The sequence below is a fragment of the Marmota marmota genome, unplaced genomic scaffold (assembly GCF_001458135.2).
Source record: "Marmota marmota marmota unplaced genomic scaffold, marMar, whole genome shotgun sequence".
Lineage (NCBI taxonomy): Eukaryota > Metazoa > Chordata > Mammalia > Rodentia > Sciuridae > Marmota > Marmota marmota.
The window spans coordinates 32,489,133-32,496,431 of NW_025999900.1; the positions used below are offsets into that span (position 1 = coordinate 32,489,133).

General features: G+C 36.3%; 1 long non-coding RNA gene across 1 annotated transcript; it reads right to left on the minus strand.

Moving 5' to 3' along the window:
- Window positions 1-520: 520 nt before the first annotated feature.
- On the minus strand, window positions 521-6,640 carry LOC125615168. Its single transcript, XR_007345716.1, has 3 exons — window positions 6,550-6,640; window positions 3,092-3,198; window positions 521-1,627 (listed from the first exon to the last, which is right to left on the minus strand). It is a non-coding gene; the product is annotated as an uncharacterized LOC125615168 (long non-coding RNA).
- Between the last annotated feature and the right edge of the window lie 659 nt (window positions 6,641-7,299).

The window sequence follows — 7,299 nt, forward strand, 5'->3', positions numbered from 1 at the left end:
TGGAGATGAATATAGACTATGTGCTATGGAGATGGAGAAGGAGGTGAAGGCATCTCAAGACTAGATCCCAAGTCTGTAATATGTTGGTCAATCTGTGTTCCAATTTGCCCGTGTTCAACTCATATTCCTGAGGAACCAATCTTAGATTCTTAAAAATACATGATTAATTCTGTTACATGTCCACATTTTCTAAGAATGTTGCTTTGGAATCAGCTTGTGTTTCATTTGTGACAATGTCATTTATGAGGTGATATCCTGAGAGAATACCTTGCAAACCAATTATTTGCTCTGTAAAATGGGATCTTTCTTGTATGCACTAAGTAAGATATAGTGTATGAAACAGACAGCATAGTGCTTGGAATATGGAGCCGATTTTTGAAGTATAATTGCTTTTATAGTGGTATAAAATATAATTTCCAAGGGTAACCATCATTGTTCAAATTTACAGTGCTGTCTGCCTTAGTGTACACATTCAGCAACACACATCCACGTATACAGAGGCACAGCCTACATTGATGTATATAGTTGAAATGCATTTATAATCATGGTGGGGGAAGATGATTTGGACTGCATTCTGGTTCTGTTAATGAATAGTCGTGGTAAAGTTACTTAACCTCTGTGCACATCAAATTTTTTCATCTGTAAAATAAAGACAATTTTAGTACTTCTGATAAAACTTACATAAGGACTAAACAATGTCTGGCACTTGGTAAAATAATGTAAGTGTGGGTGTAATTACTGCCATTTTATTTTACGGTGCTGCAATAAATAAAATAAAATGAAAATGAAATGACAGCAATAGTAAAGATTAAAGGTGTCGGCAAATACGCGAACCTCCTTCACTTTAACCCAATTTCTGCAACAGATGCTCCTCTCTTAATCTCAACAGGGAACAGATTTCACAGCCCAGGAGCATAATTACAGAAAACACTGGCTCCTGTGGTCACAAAGTTATACTTGGGGCACACTGAGTAACTGCCAATTCAGACCTCAATGGGTGACTAGGGCATATGTTGATAAAGGATCAGTCAAGAGTAGACTGTAATGTTCAATAAATGCCAGCAGCTTTCTGAAATTAAAAATAGAGGTCACCATGCTGCTCCATCAATAGGAAGCAGCAAAATTCAATACATAAACTGATAAATATGTCTCAGTCCTTCTTTCCTCCTTTCCTTTTTTTTCCTTCTGTGAAACTAACTTGGGTGTCTTTTGAGTACCTACCACATGTCAGTGAATGTGCAGGGTGGTATGGATAACATACACCCCTGCCTTTTGAAGCATGCAATCCAGGGGCAGGGTTTGTACAGAGTTTTCTGCTAAGTCAGTTCTCTTGGAGGCTGAACCAGCACCTCAGAGGTTGCTGCTCACAGTGATAACATGGAAGCTACTTGTTCTCTCTGTCTATTCAGATCTCTCATCCTGTATCTGCCCACCTTTGGGACTTTTTAGTATCTCAAGATCTTCCACCATATGGTGAAATGGAACAGGAGGTTACCTTCTATCAGTCACCCTTACTCTCTTCTATTAAGGGCTCGAGTAAGAACTATCAACTGAAGTTGGATTCAGGAATCATCCATATGCTGATGTCCCATTTTCTTATTGTCTCCAGGCACACAGAATCGGCTATCTGTGGAAAAAAAAAAAAAGCCATAAAGTTCAATAGGTTAATTCTTAGGTTAGAGGAACTGACATTCTTTGTTAATTGCAGCTTAGGGCACTCACTTCTGCTTGAAAAATTAGGCACTTCTTGGAGTTTCTTTTGCTTTTCATCTCTTTTTTAAGAGCAGTCAGCTATAGGTCATCAATATATTTCCAGTGGGAGAGAGAAACAGCAAGAAAAAGAGATAAAATGCTGACTGGAATAAGAGAAAATACTTCTCTTTGCATTGTAATCCTGGATGGTTTAGTTAAAGAGTGGATGGACATTTGTAAGTACACGCTACGTCATTGGAATGTAAGTCTAATATAGCCCCAAATACCTCTGTGATTAGTAAAATCATCTCAGACTGCCTCTGTGGGAAGATGGCTGAGCTGTTTTCATGGAAGCTACTTTAGGTTAACGTCAAATAGGACGTGCACAAGAGAAACACATGTGGGAAGGTATTGGAAAAATGGTGTGCAGTTAAAAGGGCCTCCCTTGAGTTATTCAGATTTCCAACTTTGTGATCCAACTATGACCCACTGAGAATTTGAGAACCCTGTTCCAGCTTTTCTGATATATGTTTACCTTGTTAGTTGTACTACATCCCAGCTTTGATATCATATGACACTGAGTTGTTTTAAATACAATTTAACTTAGATGGGTCTTTCCAGGGAGTGTGTGTGTGTGTGTGTGTGTGTGTGTGTGTGTGTGTGATCTAAAGTACTTTATAATACATACAGAAAAGTGCCAGAATTGAAGTGAATGGGGGAAGGAAATGAGGCCCAGATATTTTAATTTCTTTAAATCTGTTTCTCTTGTAAACTTGTAGATATGACAACCATACATATGTGTGTATAGATGTGTGTGTGTATGTGTGTGTGTGTGTGTGTGTACTCTTTGGATGTGAGGCAGTATTTGAATACTTTCTTTTACCCTTTCATCATTTTATCACTGAGCTCAAATTATAGTGATGGTACATTTTGAAAAAGGGGTGTGTGTGGGTATATGCCTATAGGCGTGTGTGCACTCTTTATATATTAAAACTCTACACACACTTTTAAAAATATCCCATCATTATAAATTGAACTTGGTGATAAAGTGATGAAAAGGTGAAAGGAACCATTCAAATACTTTGGGGAGGGACACAAACATGACTTTTGGTCCTCAGATTCAACTCTATGTACTAACATATTTTTGCATTTTAATCTTCTTGTACGAACTGTCAGTAATGTACACTAGAATATAAAAAAGGGTAAAGATATTTCCATTGAAAAAAAATTTGAGATGTTGTTCCCAACCAGACTAGAGAGTTAGAAAGCCAACAGACTCAGAAACCGTGTCCTTAAACAACATCACAGCTGGGGAAATGATTTATTATGCTCCCCTCTAGGCAATGATGTTCACCTTGAGCAATACAAGACAGACAATCCTTGAGGACAGCATACTTACTCCCCACAGTGTCTCCTCTCCAGACTGTGCCTTGTTTTTAAAGTGCCCAGCATAGGTAATGGACAGGCAATAGTCTTTTAATGGTAAGCAGTTCTTTCTTCACAAAACTGTAGAACAAAGCCAAGGACAGTGAGCCCTCTCTGGATAATGTACATTAGCTCATTTTTGGTAATCAGCAATCCTGTATTGAGTGTCTTCTATGTGATCCTCCCTGAGTAGGCAATACTGGGAATGCAGAAAGTATTGATATTTAAAAAGATATTTAGGACATAAACTTTACTTAACCCAAACAATTTGGTGAAAGCGAGGCACACACCAGATAAGTGAGATAGTCAAAGTTTGTAAATCTCTTCAAAAAGATAGACGTGAGACTTCAAAACACAAAAAATAAGAATACAATATGAATACCACAAGGAAAGAATTATCATTAGAAAACTACAGTGGTACTTTGGTAGGTTGGTATAGCTATCATCACAAACCATACCAGCAAATGTTTTTCATTAAACAGTGACTTTGAACAGACAGATATTTGATGGGGAGATGCCTCCTTAAAGGGTCCACATAGGAGTCTTATTGGATCTTTTTCCTAAGTGTGAGCCATGAGCTGGCAGTGGCATGGAATTACATGATTCATTTCCTGAACTGGAATCTGCATTTTAACATTTTAATAAGATCTCCAGGTGAATCATGAGCCCATTAAAGATTAAAAGACACTGCCTTAGGGTTTTTTTTTTTTTTTGAAATATTTGTTACCTCTATGGACATGATTCATTGCATAACCAACTAAACAACTATGATGGGTAGGAGGACATCTCAGGTTTCACAAATGTTGAAAGAAAAAGTTCAAAGAGCATTAGAATTTTAACAAGAGGGCAGACCAATATGATACAGAAAGTAGAATTATTCAATAAAGGGTAAAAACATCAGCAGCATTTCATTAAAGTATAGTTGAGTTTTCAATAAAGAAAAAAATCTCTGGGGACTAACAACAGAGGTAAACTGAAAATGAGGATTGTGTGCACCTGCTGCATCTGTGGTTGTTGTGGAGTGAGATATTGAGTGGGAGTTATCAGCTGATAGCTAGTAAGCTGAGCTTTCCTTTCACCTCGAGAGAGAGAGAGAGAGAGAGAGAGAGAGAGAGAGAGAGAGAGAGAGAAAAGCAAAGCACTAACCATGCATTTGGTAGTAAAATTCCCTGGTGCAGTTAGGGCCTTTGAAAGGCCGTGTCATCAAAGAAAAGGGAGCTTCATTTGCTCTGAACTTGAGGAATAAAGAGTAAAGCACTGGACCCTTTTAAGGTGGGTATTTCATAGTGGGATCCCTTCCTAAAGTTGGCACTTATGAGTTTTATAATCCTTGAATGAGAGAAGATGGTGACTTTCCTTTACAGAGATGGGGAAGGGATATACTAATATTTATAAGAAATCAAAAGGGGATTTAAGTTCTGAATTGGTCCCTAACTGGTGAAGCTACTGGTATCCTTTTTCTTTTTAGAGAGAATTTTAATATTTATCTATTTTTTTTCAGTTTTTGGTGGACACAACATCTTTGTCTGTATGTGGTGCTGAGGATCAAACCCGGGCTGCACGCATGCCAGGCGAGCGTGCTACCGTTTGAGCCACATCCCCAGCCCAAAGCAACTGGTATCCTTGATAGAAACGAATGTGAAACTATTCTTGAGAGACACTCCCACAATCGAAGGTATATGGGTTCTCAATGAAAATTTGTAAAGATAATGTCACAACACAAACTGTGAATTATATTAGGACATAGATTTTATGTCAAAAAATAGTGGAATGATTTATCACAACAAACTTAAAATAATAATAAATAATAGTCTTAAACATAAAATAAAATTATTATATTAATAGTGATTAAGATATTAAATCAAGACCTAAAATGCAATGAAATAACTTAGGAATGATGAAATGACAAATTTTAAAAATGGAAATATTAATTAAAATTAAAAACAATATATTAAACAAGGACTTGGTCACAACTAAATATTGAATATGTGAACTTCATATTTAATTAAATCACCCAGAATGAAACAACAAAAGAGAATGAAAAGAAAGGTTAAGTGAATACAGAAGATAAAATGAGGTTCGACATATATTTAGAAGAGTTTCATCACAAAAGAATAATGAGAATCATTGCAAGGCAATATTCTGAGAGACTATAGCTACAAATTTTCCAGAATTGGTATTTTAAAAATAGGCAGAATTAATAAAAACAAATCAATAGTCAGGCCCTTTGTGGTGAAATTGCGGAACACTAAAGCCAAAGGTTTTAAAAAAATAAGGCAACTACAGAGAAAAGACAGATCTCTTACAAAAGAACCAGAATTAGTTTGACAGAGTACACAAAAGAGGCCAGAAAATCATGAAAATTATGCCTTCAAAGTGCTAAGAAAATATAACAGTCAATCTAGAGTTACATACAGAAATAAAGTATCTTGGTAAAGAAAAGGTGAAATAAAGGCATTGAAGACTGTGATGTTTCACTGAAGGATCTACAAAAGACTGCTCTTGATAAACAAGAAAATGGATCTCAGTGGAATAAGTAGAGTGTGATAACCTCTGTGGACAAAGAATCAGGGAGTCACACCAATCAGTGGATTAGCAAAACACTTAATGCTTAGCCACGCCATAATGATAATTTGGGAATATTAGAAAATTGGGGGGGGGGATTAGAAAATAAAACAAGGTCAGATAGGAAGGCTGTGAATAGAGGTAAAATATTTTAGAGAGATTTATTTTACAAGAGGAAACCAGACTTTCTGTATGCACTCAATAATTCATAATATTGGCTTAAGAATAATCCTAACACAGGTAAATAGAAATATAACTTTGCTATCAATAGAAATAAACGAATGAGGAAAAGATCAGTCCTACAGAAAGCGAGGACTAGAGAAATACAGAACCCTGTGAAAATAAAGCCAAGGACGCCCATAACCATACCACCTCTAACTTCAAAGGACGTTATAGTTAAAAGACAAATGTTCAGATTAAAATGATTTAGCTGTATAATGCTTATTAAAATATACCTAAAATGTTAAAAATGTTGACATCAATGAAATATAAGATCTTTAAGTGTTTTAAATAAATGTCAGTTAATAGTCTTGATTGTTTTTTCCCAAACATGAATAAAATTCATGTGCTAGATTGACCATGTACTAGACCAAGAAGAAAGGCTCCAAAACAAACAAAATAACATGCAAAGATTAATGTACATAGACAAAAATTAAATAAAATTAAAATCCAATAAGAAAATTGGAACATCCTCTTTCCCCTCTCTCTTCCTTTTCAAATGAGTTTGGATAATTTAAAATAGCTTTCTAAAGAATTTGTGGATCAAAGAATCTGCTGTGCGACCAGCACGCTAGCGTCATACTAGAGGTTCAAAACATAGAAGTTAACTAGTGAGATCAAATTAAAGACACATAACTCTCAAATTACCTTTTTCTTGCCCAGCTAAGAGACGGCTTCTCCCGGCTCCTACCTCTAGCCACCTGACAGGGTAGCAAGTTTACACAAGAGACCAGCAAGAGAGAGAGAGGCACGCCAGAGAGTGGGCTTTTATTGGGGAACAAAAAATTCAGGGGAAAATTCCATCCAATGAAGGTTGAGGGGGACAGCATTCCAAGGTCAGGGTCAGTGATTGGTTTCCAGGTCAATGGTCAGTCACACCCCCACATGGACAAGCCCTCGCACCTGGAAAGGGTGGGGAAAGCTCTGACACAGCTTGTCTAAAGCGCCTCACACCCAGCCAGGGAGGTAGCTCAATCACGTGCGAGAACGGCTTCCCACAAAATAATATATAGTGGAAATCACAAAAGGATTAGAAATGAAAGCCACAAATGAGAAGAGTATGCATTTTTATTATTTATTTATAAAAATTGTTTATGCCTACCATATGCCTTCTCCCATATGGATATGTTCTTCCCAGATGTCTCCACTGTGTACCTCCTTATTGCTTATAGCCACTAGCCACACATGGCTATTGAGTACTTAAAATGTATCTGGTTTGAATTGACTTATGATATTGTAAATTGTTCATTGGATCTTGAAGATTCCATGTGGAAAAAGAGAATACAAATTATCTATTCACAATATTTTCTATTAATTGTATGTTGAAAGAATGATGGTTTAAATGTATCAAGCTAAATAAAATATATTATAAAATTAATTTTGCCTCTCTATTTTTAT